This window comes from Pteronotus mesoamericanus, unplaced genomic scaffold, assembly GCF_021234165.1.
Source record: "Pteronotus mesoamericanus isolate MK-2021 breed Mesoamerican mustached bat unplaced genomic scaffold, CSHL_Meso_final scaffold_54, whole genome shotgun sequence".
Lineage (NCBI taxonomy): Eukaryota > Metazoa > Chordata > Mammalia > Chiroptera > Mormoopidae > Pteronotus > Pteronotus mesoamericanus.
Genome location: NW_026555321.1, coordinates 79,523,141 through 79,544,064, shown reverse-complemented (window position 1 = coordinate 79,544,064; position 20,924 = coordinate 79,523,141). Strand labels below are relative to the sequence as shown.

Here is a 20,924-nt window from a genome sequence, read left to right as displayed (position 1 = left end):
GGTTGATGACCTTGACAATGTTTTCAGAGTTAATTTCCAGATCAATAGGCATTCATTTGGTGCCCATCGCATGCTAAGCATTGTACTGGGCATGGGCTCCCAAGGATTAGTCAGCTGCCCTGGTCATTGTGGAGTACACAGTATAAGGCAACAATTTTCAACTGATGTGCATTTTTAGAACATTCAATCTGATTATTTAGTCAGGGGTACTGACCTCTCTTAGGTTGTCAAAATAAAAAATGTCAATAGCCAACACAACAATAGCTCTCTAATGTGACTGAGTCAAAATTATACATATTTTTGTTAGTTGGCAAAAATCATAATATATATTTTTGGTGTGCCACAGAATTTTAGTAATTAGTTTATGTGTGCTGTGAGATGAAGAAGGTTAAAAATCACTGGTATGAAGTATTAATATATTCATTTCTTTTTAAAGATACTAATACTTTGTATGTATTGTGTCAGAGCAGTTGAGAATGGTGTAGAATGGGCCCAACAGGAAGACTGATGAGGGAATCCTAACCCAAGCTCAGGGTTAGAGTGGGACTAAGGGAGGAGACTCCAGAGTGGATGGGTATTTTCCAAGGGAGGTGGAAGAAAAGCAAGAACAGTAAGGAAGTGTGTTTCCAGGAGGACAGCAGCGTCCACCATGGCATGGAAGCCAGAGAGAGAATGCAGCATGGCTAATCACACAACAGCTCAGAAAGCAGGAATGCACCAGTTGGCATTTTCCCTGGGAAAACCAGGCCCATGTTGGTAGCCCAGGTTCTGACATCTTGAACACGTACCACCTATTGTACAGAGATAGGATTACAAAAAGGAAATCAGAAAAAGCACAGCTTCATGCAGAAAAGACTGATAAATCAAACTACATAATTTTAATTTTGTTAATTAAAAGGTGCCACTAAGAAACACTCCTAAAGAATCATTAAGAAAATAAGCAAAGTGAGAAGTCAAGGAACATATAGCAAGGACTCATGGACAAAACCAAAGGGGAAGAGCTGAGGGAGGGAAGGTGGGAGGGGGCAAGGGAAAGAGGTGGGGGGAAGGCAGAGACAAATGTATTTAAAAAGTAAATAAATTAATTTAATAAAAAAATAAAAAATAAAAAAAATATTACAAAATAAAAAATAATAAGCAAAGTGACACAGAAATGGACAAAAAACTTGAACAGGAACTTCACAAAAGGGGAAATTCAAATAGGCAGTATATATGAAAAGATACCCATATGTTTAGCAATTGAGGAAATATAAATTAAAACCAACATAAGGGCAGTTTTTTAAGTATGACCTTGACTTCCTCAGAGAGGCAGAAAGTCCACCCCAATCACCCTGTTTAAAGGAGCACCTCACTCTCAGTCTCTACTTCCTTACTATGTGTTTTTGTCCCTTTTTTTTTACCACTTGAAATATGATATTATTATTTACTACATGTCGCCATCCACTAGAATGTAAATGGAATGAGTTCAGAGATTTTGTCTGTTTTGTTCATTAATTTTTTTCCCTCAATATCTAAATCATATAGTAGGTGCTCAAAGGATATTGATAATTTGGTGGGAGTATAAACCTCTTTAGAAAAAGGTTTGGCATTATCCTTCAAGGCAAGAGATAAACATAGATGATGATCCTTCAATGACAATCCTACGGATAGAGTTGGAAGAAACTGTTGTATACATGTGTACAGGGCCATGTATGTGTTCTTTACAGCCTTGTTTACAGTAACCAAAAATTTTAAATAAAACAAAAACCATCAAATCTAGAGCAGATGAATAAATTGTGATATGTTCTACAATAGAATATTATATAGCAATGAAAATGAATAGCCACTCTCAACATGGATGAATCCTAACACAGAGTGAGCAAAAGAAGCAAAGACATAAGTGAATACATATGTAATAATTCTATTTACTTAAATTTCAAAAAGACCAAACTAAACTTCAATATTTATGGTACAACCAGAGGTAGTAAAAATTATAAAGAAAAGCAAGGACTGTTTATCCCAGTCTTTACTTCTTCACATTAGGATATTGGGAACCCAACAACTTCTTATATCTTGGCTTGGGTGGTATTTTTATGAGTGTTGTATATAATTACTTGTCAAACTACATATAGATGTTTTATGTACACTTAATATTTGTTTTACTTTATAACTGAAATCTTTAAAGAATAGAACACTAGGTTTTAAAAAATTATGGGATTCAAAATGTAAAAACAATTACCTTAGAAGTCAAAAACCAAAAATGATGTCACTAAAAACTGTCCAGATCCAGACATAGGTGGGTATGCCCAGTCATCTCTTCATTTAGAGTTGCTCTTCTATTGTTTGGGGTCAAAGTTTCTACATGCAGAAACATCCTGTTGACCTGCCACAGGAAATGCAAAATGCTGTCAAAAAGTTGTCCTCATTTTTTTGTGTATGCTTTTCTTACAACAGAGATGTCTAAGGGGGAGAGGAAGCACAACAGAGAGCTGGTGCAGGGAGGAAAATGTCTTCATCTACCATGTTTACAGGGTAAAAAAGGAAAGCCTGCTGAATTTGAGCAGTAATAGAAAATTTTACTTGCTCAGTAGTATGTACTCTGTGTTCATTATCTTGCAGCTTTTCAGAATATTATGAAGAGACCTCCTGGCTCACTGGGTTTAGGTAGGAATGCAGGCTTTGCCAAAGGAACTCACAGAAATCACAGGGCATATTTCTTGTGGGTCACCGTCATCTGGTCGATGCTGCTGCCTTTTTGTTTTGGGTGGTTGCCTCACCTTGTAGGTAAATTTTCTGCTCAGGCTAAAAGTGCCTGACCAGGAACAAACTGAGTCCCTGAAAACTGCTGGAAATCATAAATCCAGCAATTGTTCTCTGATGAGGACTGGACCATAACTTACTCTAACCCATGTTAGGGCTTCCCATCTCCAACCCGCAGTTCAGTCTTCAATCTTCACCGTTTTTATGTTCTGCTGTCCCTGTTAGGGGGCACTCCCTTTAGGGGATACTCCCTTTTGCACTGCCTGGGAGGACAGCCCTGTCTCCCTTGCCCTCACTCCAATATTCTCCCTTCCATTAAAGGTATTGATTTTTCTCTCTGATCAGGACTATCATTATTTCTGCAAGAAGCTTCCCTCACAGCCACCAATCCACTTCGACATTATAGTTCCCTGCTTACCCTCCCTTCAGCACATTATTTTATTTGCCTGGTAAGTTGTATATTAATTGCAATTACTGCTGCTAGACTGAAATTTCTGTAAGGATATTTACCAAATCTATCTTGTCCACCATGATTCCTCACCTCTTAGGGTAGTGACTAGTATTTGTTAAATGACAAATAAATGAACATGTCTAATTCACCTACTGATCTTTATAAGACTCAGGAGCCCTTTGGGAACACACATACATAGACACTTCACCCTTCGGGTCCAGGCATGTATATACAGGTCAGCCTCATGGACCAGAGGAACTGGAGATGAGGAAATAGTGACAGGAACAACAAAGTTTCTAATAGTCTAATTGCCACCAGTAAGGAAAGGAGGGGCACTCTGGGGCAAATTTAGTACCAGAGAACAAATATTCCCGTTAATTTGGGCAGAGGGCAGAGCCACAAACAGAAGACACCGTCCCCTGTTCAGAGACTATGCAGAACAGCAGAGAAGTGGAGGCACATGGAACAGAAGCTTCAGGTACCACTCTAGGGACCCATACAGGTTGAGACACCACTTCTGAGTAACTAGTCCAGATCAGCCTCAACCTAGTTGAGTAGGGTGGCCAAGGACAGCAGGGCAGAGCTGTCTGTAGAAATACAGTCCACTGTTCAGCTTACGTGTGAAACAGGGTTCCCAGGAACTCTAGAGAAAGACAGGTGGTGATCTTTTCATTGGACAGATGATAGACTAGGATACTATAGATTTAAGGGCAAATTTAAGGGACATTTGGGCTTTAGGTACCTTAATCCTCTCAACAATCCTTAATGTATTAATTCTATTTTACAGATGAGTAAATTAAGGCCTGGAAAATTTAAGACACTAGCTCACAGTCATGTACATAGTAAGGACACAGCAGAGCCAATATTCCAACCCAGTCTGACTTTCAAGCCCAATGTTCCTAACAATCCATTTCTCACAGGCCACAGGCCCCTATAATCAGCAAAATGCTATAGGTTTGTCTAAAAACCTAGATTTTACTAAATTTTTATTATCACTCAAGAGAATATATAAATAAGAAATATCAGATTTGGGTGAAATTGACACACCTATACTTTCTCTCTCTCTCCAGTAGGTGTGGAGAGAGAGAGAGAGAGAGAAATGTGTTCTAAACTGATATCAGTGTAGATAAGAGGTCCTGAAGCCAAAGGAAGCATAAGAAGAGAATGGAGGAGAAAAAAGGAAGAGATTGCTTTGACATTGAAAAGCAGGCACATGCCTTCTGTTTCCACAGATATACCCTTACTGGATATCAAATTTCTAAGCCCTGCTTAATGCACCATGCAGGAGATTAGAAATGCAAGGGATTTTCCAGAAATTGTCTTCTGAAAAACCCTCTGCCCACTGAGATTTACAATTTTGGTCCCTCTTTCTATATACACTTCATGGTCCTACTGCCTATGTTTATAAAGTGTAATTCTGGCAATATTTCCATGCACCGTCATTTTGTTTCAAAAAATCAAAGTGGATCTCAGGTTTCAAAGACCCAAGGCAAAAGAGGTCACTATTGAAACACACCAGTATTTATTGTTCGACCAACATCGTTTAAGTTGTCAAATTAAGCTTTGATTTTAATATTCCTCGGTGAGGAAAGTACACATTTTTAAGTAATGTTCTTTCTTTCAGTGTGTTTTTGGTGCTTTAGCCAAGTAATTTAGTCACAGTCCAACACAACACATTTTAGAAGCAAGGGGGGTAAAATATATGGAGTCAGAATTCTGCCTTCACTTCCAACCTAAATTGTTAATCACATATTTACAAGTTGGTGTGGATATATAGCATGTTCACAAGGATTTATGTAGTATTTATATTGGAGTTTTCATGAAAAAAAATGGAAGGTACTTCAAAGATTTGTGTTATTTTCTTCAGAACATGCCTGAAAAAAGAAAAAAAATGAAAATGGGTGCAAAAAAGCCTAAAAATCAAATTAAATGGCAGGTCAGAAGTTGCACTGCTACACCATTTACTACAGAAAGGAGTTACTCCATATTTATTTTTCCAATTTAAATATTACCATTTACTTTTTTTCCCAAGATTTATTGAGGTATAATTTACATAAAATAAAATTCCCCCTTCTTTAGTGTAAAGTTTGACGAATTTTGGCAATACACTTGTACAACTACAGACACAGACTACTTTGCCTTCTGGCACATTAGTTCTTTTCCATTTCTAGGATTTCATATAAATTAAATCATACATTATGTTTTTCAAAGTGGCATTCAATTTTGCATTCCCACTGATGATGTATGAGGGTTCCAGTTCCTCTATATTATATCCACACATGACATTGTCAGTCCTCTTAATAAAAGCCATTCTAGAGGATGTGCATTGGTATCACTGTATTTAAATTTTCATTTCCCTGGTGATCACGGTTGATGAGCATCTTTGTATGTGCTTCATGGTGATTCATATATCTCCATTTTTTGAAGTGTTTGTTTAAATTTTAAGCATTATTATCAACGGCATAAGTCATATAAAACAGTATGCATTGCAAGTATTTTCTCCCAATCTGTGGCTTGCCCTATAGTTTTCTTAGCTATTTTTCATTAAAAGAATAAATATTTTTAACTTGATAAACCCATTTTATTAATTGTTTTATGCCAGTTTACTTTTAAGGACACCAGAAGTAAAACTACCTGTAATGAAATGGTATTCTCTATTGCTATTCATTCCTCTTATTTGTCCTTTTAATCCTTTTGGGCATCATGATTGCTAAACTAAAATTTGTGACCATAATATTCTCCTAGGTACTGGGAAATTTTTAAAGATGCAGTAGCAAACCAGGATAAGAAAATACAAAAAGACAATATAAATTCTTCATTAAGCAAACTAAATTTTAAAGCCAACAGCAGGAAAATCAAAGTTCCAAGGATTTGAAATTGAAGAATAAGAGAAGATATGACAGCAGGGGCTATGCAATTTTGAGAAACTACTAGAAAAAGATTTATGGACAGGTGCTGAGAATCCTGCTTCCAGCCATGATGGTTTAAGAGGGACCGAATCTACCCTCCAACTGGAAACAGCTAAAAACTGGATAAAATATATGAAACAATAGTTTTCAAGGCATTGGCTATCAGGTAATGAAGGACAGTGATCTTTGAAAGATTCCACCAATGAAGATAAGCACACCAAAGAAGATAAGCATGCAAGAAGATGTTTGAATTTGTTATCATTAGGGAAATGCAATTTGAAATGACAATAAGATAGCATTTCACTACTATAGAATGGTTGATTATATCAAGTATTTGCAGGGATGCTGAAAAACTTGAACTCTAAAATGCTACTAGTGGGACCTTTCAACCACTTTTGAAACTATTTGGCAGTTTTTTAGAAAAATTAAACGTACATCTGTACGACCTAACCTTTCCACTCTTATATTTATCCAAGAGAAATGAAAGCATATGTTTAATACAAAGACATACTTGGATGCTCATAACAGCACAATTTGCTGCCCAGTGATTCTCAATTAAAGGGGATTTTGCCCCCAGGGAACATTTGGGAATGTTTAGAGACATTTTTGGTTGTCACAGCTGGGGTGGGGTGCTATTGGCATATGCAAAGACAGTCCTCCACATCAAAGTATTATCCAACTTAATATGTCAATAGCACCAAGTTGAGAAGCCATGTCCATCAACAGGCAAAGGGAAATTGTGGCATACCCACACCATGGACTACCATTCAGCAATCAAGAGGAACAAACTGCTGATCCAAGCAACAGCCTGTATGAATCTCAAAAAAATTATGCTGAATGAAAAAAGAGAAACTAGAATAAGTACCTACTCTGTGATTCCATTTAGGCAAAATTCTAGAAAATGAAAACTCATATGCAGTGACAGAAAACAAATCGATAGTTACCAAATATGGGAGAGGGAGACAAAAAGGGATCAAGAAGGGATGGGAGGCAGGTATTACAAAAGGGTTCAAGGAAACATGTGATGGATACTTTCATTTTATTGCTTTGTGGTAATGATTTAATGACTGCATACATATGTCAAAATTTATCAAGTTGTATGTACATTTTAAGTATGTACAGTTTACAGTAAGTCAATTAATTATACCTTAATAAAGCTATAAAAAAACATCTATTTGGGAGGAAACTGAAAATGATCGTAAAAAAAAGTAATTACACTAATTTACCATAGTAATTAATGAAAGACGATGATTAAATTTAATAATAAAACCCAAATATGCATTTGCTCATCATTGATTAAAGTAAAGTTGGGAACTAGAAGTTCATAGGCCTGAGTTACGGTACTAATTCTTGTATAATGGTTATAAGTAAATTTACTTGTAGAGTGTGATAGCTGGAGTTAGTGCCTTCAATCCTTACATCTTTGAGGGTCCCTCTTTTTTGTCCTATAGACTATTTTATAGATTTGGGTACTTTTTAGAGTAATTTGATCAGACTACTATTATAATCCTGAACTCACATAATGGCAGCCAACCACAGAGAAAATTGTGTAGGTTGCTCTTGACTGTGGCTGATGGTCTTCTTCTCAGGCATGCCAACTGAGGCCAAGGGCATTTAACAATAACCAAACTCAGATAAGCTGTTCTAAATTCTCTTCATCCTACCTGTGGGTCTGGTAAGACAAATGCTCTAGTAAAAGTTAAGGCCAAGTGATCTTATATGGAGATGGGCTCTCACCTAGAAAAATGACTTTGAATATTGATCAGAAAGAGCAGAGGGGTCACAGAGAAAACCTGAAGGAAATGCAGGGTTCATTGTTCCAATGTGAAGATACTGGATGAATCAACCCACTGAGAAGGGAGCGGAGGGGAGCAAGAGGAGAAATAGATAGCCAGCCAAGGGAACTAAGATTTGCTTCTGCAGAAATAACATGAATAAAAGACATGGAGAAAGAAAGAGAAAGGAAAAAGAATAAACAATTTAGAGCAGCGATTTTCAACCAGTGTGCTGCAAGAATGTTTAAAACATGCAGTACCTAACTATTTAGTCAGAGGCATTGACCTCTTTTCCTTTAGATTGTTAAATAAATAAAAAAAGTGACAACAGCCAACACAATAGCCATCAGTGAGAATGAATAGAAATTATATCTATTTTTTGTCAGATCAGCAAAAAATATACTTTTTGGTGTGTTGCAGAATTTTAGTAATTAGTTATGCATGCCATGAAATGAAAAAGTTTGAAAATTGTTGATTTAGAGTTTTCCTCCATAAACAAAACCTGTGGGTCCACTGGTCACGTCCAAGACACTGTAAATTAATGGACTTAATGTATCATCATTCGTCAGCTATGGCTTCTCCCTTCTACAATTCTCAGGTGTGAAAAATCAAGAAAGAAGTTGGGAAAAATTGGGCCTTGGTTGAAATTCTGCCAAAATTTCCGAACTTACTTCAAGCCTTTTCACATCATGTTAGGTGACAGAAAACCTCCAACTGAGGCAAATCTCTCCTCTGAGAATGGGCATTTTAAGTTAACTTTTTCATCTGATAATTACAAACTTTGGTTTTAAACTCCTCATAAGAACACTTAGGTCCATTGCTAAATAAGAAAAACAAGACTTGAAACTTGGCAGAAGTACAGATTAGATGCAGATTACAAACAGAACGATCTCTCACTTTCAGGGAACATAAAACAGAGCAAAGAACACTAAACAGCAGTTTTTAATTCACTGCCTGATGGCAGGAAGAGCTCAAAGAGCTATGTGAGAAAAATGAGAGGAATTACTCTTTGAGGAAAAGTCTGGGGTAAAATTAACATGGATATGTTTATCCTAGTTTTGAATACAGCTTTGTTTGTACTGAAAAATAAGCAGCAACTAGCTGAGCACTGGGTGTCATTGCTCCATTTTATTGGCAGGAAAAAGCTTTACTTGGATACAAAGATTTCAAAAGACTAACTCATTCTCCGTTCAGCTGTCAATTATACTTAGTCTTTAAGCTGTCACTCAAATGCTTCCATTTGTATTGCCTTTATTTATTTGTATATTTTCCCTTCTCAATTAGATTTACTTTCCCTGAAGATAGTTTTGTGTGTGTATTATGTAAACATGTGCACACATGCATGTCAATTCTCATTATCACAGTAGTTGGGTTCTAAAAACTCACTATGAACACTGAATTAGTGGATACTGTAGTTATTCTTTGGGGACATACAATAAGGTTCTTGCGAGACTCTGGTCACATTTTCATCAGCTGACCAATACACAACCTTAATCTGTGTTTCTGTTTAAATACTCCTTATTTAATATACTATATTGTTGATTCATTAACTTGAACTCATGGACAATGACACAGTAACTCATGCCTGAACGAGGCTCCTCTAACACACATATTTTCTACTTAAGACACATCACAGCTTTCTTGTGCTTAAGAACATTAGGCAGCACTTCAACCCTATGCTTGGGAGCCATTTTAAACAATGAAATCACCAACAAAAATGTGGCATTAAATCGAGCAAGAAAAGGACACTTGTTTACTTACAGTTGGAGGGCCGAAACAGAAGACAGAGCATTGCCTAGTTCCTCCTCAGCTGGGAACAGGCCAGTCAGGCAGTTCAAATTTCCCCTGCTCTATGCACGTCCACAAATGACTGAGAATATGCAGCAAATACTCATCTTGAGGTTACAAGGAAATTTTAGCAAGTATACAAATTTGCAAATACACAGTCTGTGAATACAATAAGTCCTCACTTTGTCGACAGGTTCTTGGACCTGCATCAAAACGACTATTTGGAAAGTAAGAATTAAGTTCCTACAGCATCTCATCAACTTTAGAACCAAAGGGCTTTAAATTAAAATTTCATGTGCTTGTGTATACATAGGAGAGGAGGGACGATAAAGATGAGAAGAAAATCTGGAACACAAAAGCCTTACCCAGTGAAGGTCCTAGCGATGATGGGGCTGAACTCAGCAAGAGCAATTGCTGCCTTGGTTTACCCAGCCTACATGAGAGAACAGGTGCACAGGATGTCCACCGGCCAGACGCACAAGCAGGCTGAGGCTGCAGACAGTGGAGTAGGCGAATCTCACTCCCTCACGTATGTCGGATTCTCTTTCTGATCCCAGCCAACAGAAGTTCCCAATCCTTTCCTGTTCTCCAGAGCCCAGCTCTGAGTAAAGCACCTGTTTGCTTTTCAAAATTCAAACATTGGAGTTTGTAAAAAGGTCTGGGATAGATAAACCTCATTCTACCCACAAGAGAAGGTGAAGCTAGGCAGGGCCTGTCTCTGTGCTGACAGCAGACCCGGGCCAGAAACTTCCCAGGTCCAACGCACTTCCAATGTCATCCTACAAACGTAAGATGGACTGCTTCCACCCATGACTTCATTTAATCCAAATATTCTCTTTTCTTTTTATAAAAGAAAATGTATACAAAGTGTCACAAAAGCACATGAAGTGTGTGTCTTCTATAATCCCCTGGCACCACACCAGAAATAGCTTCCTGAATTACCTCCCATTCATATTGCCATTGCACAAATGGAGGAACTGAGTTCCAGAAGACCTTGCCTTACAAGAACTGAGAAGCAGCAGAGCTGGCGGTGGAACCAAGGCTGCTATAAGCCCACTGCAGGGTACACTCTTATTCAGGAAAGTATCCTGAAGGCAAGGTGACCATCAAAAGTGGTGACTTCTTTAAGACATAAATTTTGGCTATTTTGAAACATTTTACTCATGATTTTGTTGTTGTTGTTGTTGTTGTTACTGTTTTTCAGAGACTAAAACATAGAGAGCCCCACCCTTGGAAAACATTTGGCTGAATTTAAATAGCTCCCAGAAACGACATCTTAGAGTCATATTATTATTTTAATTTTTTTCCATGTTTACCTTATTACCACGCTAAGGTTTTAATGCTTCCAGAGTGCAGAAGGAAAACTTTTTAACCATTAAAAAAATTGTTCTGTCACTTTATGAGCTCATTAGCATATATTATTATTCTAAAGGAGTTGGCTTGCTCCTACTTCTTATCAGATCCTCTTTTTTACTGTATTATCTCTGTTAATTCACAAAGAGCAAGGAATGTATATAGGAAATTTGCTTGTAGGGCTTTTACTTTGAAGGAAAAGGGCTCAAATCAATTCAACTCTGTTTGCAAAGAAAAACTTCAAAGCCTTTAAGAAAATACCTCCCTTTAATTCAGTTTGTTAGACTTGTTCCCCTATTTAAAGGTAAAAAGATGAAAGAAAGTTAATCCTCCATAAATTCTCCCTCCTGTTATGCCCAGAGATTCAATACAATACCTTTTTGCTTAGCAATTCTAACAGAAGGAGATAGGCAAGAGCCAATAATTAGGAGAGCTGCAAACTGCCATTGTTTGAAGTGGGTCCCCAGACATATCTTACTTAACCACAGGATCCATACCAAGTCCAAATGTATGCTCCTCCCAATTCCATGCTGTCTTATTCTTGGGTTATTCTGACTTTTCATGAGCACTCCAGAAAGTGCTATGGAAATTTTTAAAAATATTAATGTAATCTTTCGTCTCTGGGAAATCATTTCAAAGCAAAAACTAAATTTTTCTTTTCAGTTTTCTTAAAATTGCTACCACTTAGGTAAATTACACCTCATCGATATTTAGGATTATACATTTCATCTACAAAAAACAATGAGAGCGCCTCTGCATCTTATTTCTAGTTTAGGATAAACTTCTAAAATCCTAAACATGTTGTTCTTTGCTTATTTTATATTACTAGATGAAAAATTGCTCAGACTGATTGAGGAGCTCTTGAATATTACAAAAGGATGCTCTTCTCAGTCATAAAACCCTAAGGGCTATCTATTCTATGACATTGTGGGCCTGAATATTATTTTCTCAAAGCTCTATTCCTTGGCATAAAAATATAGTTATTCACCCATATTCCCAGTAATTGGCTTAATGCAGTATTAGAACTTTTAAAGAACTAACTAACATTCCTGTTGTTGGATGAAATGGCAAAAAACACAAAATTCCTTCCCAAACCATGCAAATAATTTCCTGAAATAACTGAGAAGGGAATGGGGGTTATTGCGTAATAGGCACAGGCTTTCTGATTGGGATGATGAAAAGAAGTTCTGGAAATGGACGGTGGTAATGGCTGTACAATATTTTGAATGTACTTAATGCCCCTGGTTTGTGCATTTTATATCATACATGTTTTACCACAATATAGAAATTAATAAATAAATGAACAAGAGCTTATACCAAATTGTTAAATAATTCAAGGCTGAGAAATAAACACAAAAATGACACAATATTCCTGGTAGATAAATTATCACTATTAAATAATAAAAATCAAGTAACATGAAAATTTTGACACAGCAATTTCACTTTCATCAATTTTAAATTCTAAGGACATAATTTAAAATGTGCACAAAATCTTTGTGTAGAACAGCATTTGTGATCACATTGTAATAACAAGCACTAAGAAAATTTTGGGAAGACCTAGATGTACAGCAATATTTGTTTAATAAATTCTATTTAAGTTTAGTACAATCAATAAGATGGACTCATAGATAGAAGGCAGGATGACAGCTCTAGGGGTGAAGGCTGGGGCTGAGCAAAAAAGAAACAAAAAAGCAAGAACTCAGAGACACAGACAACAGTGTGGTGATGGCAGGGCCAAGGGGAATGTGTGGAGCTGGAATAGGTTATGGGAGGTTAAATGGTGATGGTAAAAGTAAGTAAACAAAAGTTTAAAAAGTTACCCTTACCTCTTGGCCACACCTCCCTTAGTATTTTCTGCTTCTAACTTTACATTAAATCTCAGCATTCCTCTTCTTTCTAGGTCTGTCTTTCAATTAGCAATGGTTCATGCAACAATTACTGATAACTTCCTCAGTGTCAGGTCCAAGGCAAGGGTTGGGGATAAAGCTTTCAACAACTCATAAAATCCTTTCTTTCATGAAGTTTATAAACTTTGGAATGAACACAAAGATGAAAATCAGCAATTATCACATGACAAGTGCTGGGATATGGGATGGCCTGGGAGTGCGTTTGTCAGGCCCCTAAACCAGATCCAGGTGCATCTGAGGTGACTTCCTGGTAGAAGTCATGTCATCACTATGAGTAGAAATTTAGCAGGGGAAGAACAGAAAGGGAAAAGAAGGATGTTCCAGGCACAGAAAATAGCATGTATAAGGATTCAGAGATAAAAGAGAAAAAAGTATATTTAATACTGTAATTCTTTCAGAACAGCAAGAGAATACAGATGCCAGTAAAAGATAGCAAGAAGTACATCTGTGACAATGCAGCTTCAAATCAGACTTAACCTCAAAACCAAATGCCTAGTTGACTTACCTACTGGTGTCTCCACAAGAATAAGCTATAAGGACCCCAATTTCACATGCCCTGTGCTAAGCTCACCATCTGCATCCTTCTCACCATCCCTGGTTCTTCTGTTTGAATCCTCAATGACAATGAATAAGGCCACCAGAAACCCAGAAGCCACACATAGTTCCTTCCAGTGCCCTTGGGGTAGACTTCTGCGGGGAGGAGAAAGTGGAGGTAGGACTAGGCACAGAAGGGACCTGAGCTGTGACAATGTAGGCCCAATAATGGCCTCATGGAGCCCACAAGGAATGTGGGAGCTGAATGGTCTGTGAACATTGCCCCAGGTTCAGTTGATTTTTGTGACTCCATGTCAGTCGGTCACTGGATATGAGCTGCCTAATAGAGAGAGGCCTTGGGAAGTGGTTAAGAGTGACAGACAGCCCTCCCTGCAATGGGACAAGTCCTTTCTTAGCAGGATGTGCAAGCCTATCTTCATGCCAGTTACAAACGCAATGAAAGTCCTCTCCTATCTGCTTCCTAAGTATTTCTGGAATCAACCTTTTTTCTCTCTATTTCTACTTTCCAAACTTTGTATCAGCCTCTTCCTTGGTGTCATTGTCACATTCTGGGGCCCTGCCAAGCCCTTATCCACACTGAAGTTCTGTTTCTAGTAATCTTCCCAAAACTCAAATCTGATTGTCATTCTTCTGCTCAAAACCTTTCACAGCTTCTCAATGTGCTTAGGGTACAATCTGAATACCCAGTTATATATCACAGTGCTTATCTCACATTTGACCTGGACTCAACAGTGTGGTTACCCATCTCCCCAACTCACTGGCCATACTCGTACTGTCCTCCACTTGATTTCCTGAGCCCCCAATGCTTTTTCCGTCACAGAGCCTTCAAACCAGTGTTACCCCTCTGCTCTTGGTCTGGCTAATTCTAACTTATCTTTCAAATTTCAGCTTAAATACCTCCTTCCACAAAACAATGGTTCTATCATATACCTGTTCTTCTATATCACTGTGGGGTGTATTACAGTTTCCTGCCTCTTTCTCACTAAACTATCAGCTTCTTCACAACAGGGACTCTGTCAATCTTGCTAATGTTAACAAACCAGCCCAGAAACACCATGATTGGCTTTGAATGCAGCCCCTAGTATTGCACTGCACTGGCAATACACTTCAGACCTGGAAACATGACCAAGATACATTGTGCAGTGAGAAAAGCACATCCCCACATAAAATTTATGGTATTATCTCATTTGGTAGAGGAAAATGTTCTCAGAAAAAAATCTCAAAGGACAAATACCAACATGATCACTGAAATAGTCAACCTACCTAATGAAGGGGTAAGGTCATCAGGCTTTTTATTTTTGTTTTCGTTTATCTGCGGTTTCTGAAATTATGGGAGACATGAACATTTTTTGCTTTGATAATGATAATGGAAAACAAAGCAGACTTTTAGAGAAAAGTAATTTAGAAAACTCAAGATTTTGACCTGCAAAATCTATTATTTCAGAATGCATAGCTTTGCCAATAACAGACTTCTGGGTTAATTTGTTAAATCTACAAAAATACAAGAATTTACTCAACTCCTGACTCTTAAGTTCAAGAATTGGAATTCTCAACGTTCATTGTTACATTCTACTTCTATTAAAAAGGAAAATATTGCTACTTCCTTAGAAATAGGCTTTGTTTTTCAATGTTGCTGTTATCTGCACTAAATTTTTCCTCTTTTCATTAAATCTGTATATTTTGGAAGAATACTTCGAGTACTATCAGAAAGCACTTCACCTTCAAGTTATTTTTCTTGCACTGATTGACTAGGTCTCACAATATTTCTAACTGCAGAAAGGCAAGAGCAAGCATACCACAGCCCTTCTTTCTATGCGGATCTATTGTTAGAGCCATTGGGATGTTAATCAGGATGGAAAAATCATATATTTAGTCTACATTTGTGTTTGTTCAATGCCAACATCTTAATTTCAGGAACAGCATGATTTATCAGTTATCTGTGAAAAGCACTTCACAGCACATTGATGATCTTTGCTCTTTTTCCAGATCCTCTCAGAAATCTCAGCTTCCTGGTTTCTTACCTTCTGCCACCCCTGATGGAAAACAGCAGGTTTTTAGGCAGCAACTTCTTTGGGGGTGGGGGAGGACTGGGAAGAGGGTCCTGTAGCTACTGACTGCAGATGACTAAGAAGGTTAACCAAATACCCACTAGCACCATTAACACATTAACCCTCTGGCCAGTTTATCTTGGCACCTAGATGAGAATGGTATTTGTAAAACTGGAACAGAAACCCAGCTAAGTTTTGAAAAGGGGGAAGAAAAGGAGGTGTAGGCAATCAGTGTAGGGAAAGGGTCTATGAAAGATGATTTAGACTCTCAAGAGTGGCAAAATGCAAGACTCAGAAAGAAAATAGCTAAGGCAGGTAGAGAGCATTCCCTTGTAATTTTACCAAGCTTCTAATAGAAGTTTTCAATGAGATGGTTTGAAATGATCTGTGGGCCCTGTTGTATCACTCAGGTTAGGAAAGCGGAGTCCAGAAGCAGGCACTAAGGTAAGTAATGTTCATGCATGAATTACCTCATTAATTATAACAGCCTGGGGAGGTGGTTGTTGCTATTCTCATCTTATAGACACAGATTCAGAGATTCGGAGAGGTTCGGCCATGTGCTTAGGGCCGTACAGTTAGGCTGCCCAATCCAGGTCCTTACTCTTCTCTTTCTATATCCATGGAGTCAGCTAAGGGGCTCTCACACATTAGGCTTCATCTTTTCTGCAGCTACCCTCATTTCCTCTACCACCCCATCCTATCTCAGTCTTTAAACACTATCTGAGTGCAAACCTCTGAACTCAGTCTGCTGTCCTTAACTGCCCACCTACATTCTACTTAAATGTTTCGTATACTTACTAATGTCACATGTCCCAAACCAAGCCCTCTTTAATATTGCCTTTCTCTGGAACAGCAGCTCAATTCTTCTAGTTAACAGGTCAGGAATCTTATAGTCAGCACTAATTCCTCTTTCTCACCCCCCACCTCTGATATAAGGAAGGAATCATGTTGCTTCTACCATCTGAATAAATCCAATGTCTGACCACTTCTCCCATATCCACTGCCTGCACTAGTCTAGCACATCCTGACTTTAATGGCTTTCTGCCTTCACCCCTGCTACCTGTTTATTTTCTGCACAGCAGTCTCCAGTTGCTCTCCGGTGGCTCCTATCTGGTTCAGGTAAAAGCCAAAATCCTTTAATTGGCTCCAGAAGCTTTTCCATGCCCACCTTGTGACCATTTCTAAACCCATTCCATGGCTCTAGTCTCACTGGCCTCCCTGCTATTCCTCAAATGCACAAAGGGCACTGAGAACTTTGCACTCAGATACCTCGTTGCTTCCCTGAGTTGTGCTAAAGTGTCCCTCAGAGAGGTCTTTCCACTGGCTTTCTTTAAAATTGCTTCCCCAGTCACACACACATTTTATAGCCTTTCCAGTATGCATATCCCACACAGCACTGGATGCACCTGCTGCACTAGCTAGTTTACTCTTCCCACCCCCACAAGATAGAATGAAACTGCTCAGAAGACAGGGAGTCCTCATTGTTTAGTTCTCTGGGTCACTGCTTCCCTGGAAGAGCTCCTGAACATGTCATTGCTCAATAAACATTTGTTGAACAAAAGGATGAATGTGTTTTCATATCTCTTACTCTGCTATTTAAATGGAACTTGGCATTGAATAGCTCCTAAAGAACTTCTGGTCAAGATGGCACATAGGTAAACACTGTGCTCATGTCCTCCCATAACTACATCAAAATTACAACTAAACCACAGAATATCTATCACTGAGAACCACCTGAAGTCTAGCTGAACAGAAGTCTTATAACTAAGGATATACAAAAGAAGCCACATCAAGACTGATAGGAGGGGCGAGGACACAGATTGGGCAAGCCCCACACTCATGATGTGGTGGTTAAGAAATAAGAGGGTTATTTCAGCTACAGAAGTATCCCCATGAGGGGCAAGATGACCAGCCCTACAACAGGCCCCACAGCCCAGGGTTCCCATAACTTCTGTCTGTGAAAACCAGTTGGGACTCTGGCTAAGTAAGATGGGGGGCTTCTGGAGTCCCAGGCATTCTTCTTAAAGGGCCCATGAACAGATTTACTCATTGACAAACTCACTTGCTCTGAGTTCCATCACTGGGGCAGCAGCTGAATAAGAGCAAGGGACGTAAGAAAAGAAACTACTGCCTGTCTTTAGGGAAAGGGCTTGGGAGGACAATATTCTCCCAGATAGAAGTGCTGGCAGGGATTTTTGGATCATCTGGATGCAAAGTGTAACATAGAAGCCGAGGATCCCCTATGGGCAGTGTAGACACCTGAGGCCTATTGGCCAAATTTCCCTCAGCAAACCCAGCAGGCTCTGTGGTGGTTTAGCCCAGTTGTTTAGTAGGAGTTTGGGTTCTGGACAGAACTCTGTGTGTTCTCTTCCACTGATGTGGCTCAGCCAGACCCTGGCTGCAGCTGCTATATCCAACTCATAGCAGCTACATAGATCCAAGGTTGCCCAGGACTGCCTAAGGAGGAGCCCAGGACTACCCCTCAGCCATACTTGGGGCTGGTCCTGGAGGAGCTACTGGAGGCAGCATTGCCTAAAGATAGGGAAAAGTTCCTAATCCTTATGATTTTTTCACAGAAATTGTTGATATATGCAGCTATTGCTAGATTTTTTGTTTTCTTGTTTTCGTGAAGTGTTTGATCAATTAGAAGCTGGCTTTATGCAGAGAAAGAGAAAAAACTTACTATAGAACTTTTTATACTAATTAAAGAAAAATGTAAACTACTCGAAAAATTTAGCCTCTCACAAAAGAGTATGAAGGCTTAGAGTCATTAAAGGACTCTCTAAGCTTTGAGAAGGAGTCAACAGAAACTCAAAGCTGGGAGGCAATCTGTGAAAAACTGAACAGTTCCAAATCTGAATTTGAGGATGAAATTCTTTTTTCTGGAAAAATAGTTAAAAGAAGAGCAATCTAAACATTCTAAACAAGAATCGATGGGATACAGTCCTTAGCAGGTGAATCAAAACCACTCAAATTACAAGTAGCTGAAGCCAAAACAACCTTCAAAATATTTTAAATGAATGAGTGACTTAAGATAACTATAAAAGATGTTTTGAATCAAAATTCCCAACTCCAGGAGAGCCAGAAACAGCTTTTACAACATACTGAAAAACTGAAAGAACAAGTGAGTGAACTCAATAAACAGAAAATATGTCAAGACTCCAAAATATATGCAAAAAAAGTTCTATACGATAAAGAATATCAGATCAAGTCTCTGACTGAATGCTTTCTAAAGATGCAAGTTTGGGCTACTATGCTTGGAGATGACTTAACTGATGATAATATGGAAATGGAAATGAGGGGTGTTTCAGAGGATGGTGCACTCTTAGATAATCAACCAAAAGAAGCCTTGAGGAAGCTAAATAATGCTGCTAAGGTAATGGCTTCTTTAAAAGCCCTAGAAGGAGAAAGAAACTAAATTTACACTTATTAACTGAAGTTGATAAAACAAAGGAAGAGCTTAGAGAGTGTATTAAAAATCTCCAGACTGAACAAGCATCTTTTCAGTCAGAAAATGCACATCTTGAAAATGAGAATCAAAAGTTTTAGCACAAACTTAATGACTGTACTTTATCAAGAAAACGAAATTGCTCTTCACAGGAAATTAGCAGTAGAAGAACATTATTGGTTGTTCTGGAGAAAGGAAACACTCTCTAAGCAGATGAATAAATAGATCAGCCATGCAGCTTAAGAACTGGAGACCTATAGAAAGTGAGAAAAAGAGTCTGAAGAACAATTGGAGAGAACCATTCATTCTTATCAAAAGCAGATTATTTCCCATGAGGAAAAAAAAAAGCACATTATAATTGGTTGGCAACTCAGACTGCCATAAGAAGCCTCAATGATATAAAGAAAGAAAATTTTTACATCAGATAAAAATGAACTGAAACAGAGATTAAATTTTAACTTTTAGAAACAGGTTCTTATGCACATGATGTTCCAAATACAGGATTTAATAAAGGGCATTCCCCATATTGTCCCTCACCATTGGCCAACCATCTGAAATGAGAACTTTTCTCTCCCATACAACTTTGATGGAGGGTCCACTCAGACTCTTACTTTTGTTTCCAGGGAGATAAGAAAGTATATCAAGAGGTTCAGAGAATCCTCTGGACCATTAGATTACTAATGAAAGAGGATAATCAAGCTGTGATAAGTTATCTGATCCTTACAAGGAACCTCTGACCCTCAGTCCCTTTCATCTCCATGGGAACAGAATCATAGGGTGATGATTCTTCCATCAAGCCTATATTCTAATCCAGCTCTTCTTCCACAAAGGGAAGACAGATTTTATTCTAATACTGGTAGACTATCTAGACCAGAAGAACTCAGAAGTTTTAATATGCCATCACTGAATAAAACAGATGTCTTCGGAAATGGAATCCAATAGAAATGCTAGCAAAAACAATCTTGGAAATTTAAATGTGTTTGCTGCTTCTCTGCCCACCAAAATGAAGTGATTGGTGCCAGCTTTGTTCCTCCAGTCAGAATTCCATTTTTTACAATGGATGTAAGGGACCTATACATGAGAAGAGGTCCTTCTTTTCCTCCACGTCCAGGAAGCATGTACAGAGCTTCTCGTGGTTATTTTCCTTCAAAGGATTTACATGGTCCACCACCGCCTCCATTTGCAGTAAGAAATATTTATTCACTGAGAGCTTTTCTTCATTATCTCCATGCAGGGGACAAATTTTCCCCCACCTGTACATCCTAGAAGTAGATGTGAGTTCCACATCACGGTTGATTCCACCTAAAATTAGCCTACCTCTAAATGCACACTCAAAACCACAAGAAACTTGATAATATTTTTGGTCTGCCTTCAAATGTAACTTTTACTTCTCTCATTTTCAATGTAAGTAACAGCTGCTACTTAAGTGATTATACTTATGCTCAAATTGAAGCCTAATGGAATCACATTCTCAGGATAGTATTTTGTAAATAAAGATGACTTAAATATGAATCTTATGAATGAATTATTTTCATTTTACTTTATTTTACATGGTATAATTATTTTAATTTGATTAATGAATCCACAAGCACATAAACAATAATGGGAGTTTCCTATATGAAATCTTGCAGCTGGGGATATTTTAAACTCCAAAAGTTGTATATTTATGCCAAAAACTGTATTTATTATGATTGTAGACAAATGTGAAAGAAACTTTATGCTAAATTAAATAAATTTTAATTGATTTAAAGGCTTGTTTGGCATTGATACTATAATAGAATCAGCTAGTTTTTTCATTAAAAAAAAAAACAAAGAAGTGCTGGCAGATGCCATTGTTCCTTTGTTGAGCCCTGTGTCCACACAGACTGAAGTTGCAGGTAGGTGCCAAGTCTGTGTCTTCATCAACCTGGCTAACACTGTTCACCCTGCCCTAGTGATTCCTTGAGACCCC

At 38.1% G+C, this 20,924-nt stretch overlaps 1 pseudogene; it reads left to right on the top strand.

Annotated features, from left to right (window-relative positions):
- The first annotated feature begins 10,048 nt into the window (after positions 1 to 10,048).
- Positions 10,049 to 20,239, top strand: LOC129088191 (melanoma inhibitory activity protein 2-like; annotated as a pseudogene).
- Positions 20,240 to 20,924: the final 685 nt, after the last annotated feature.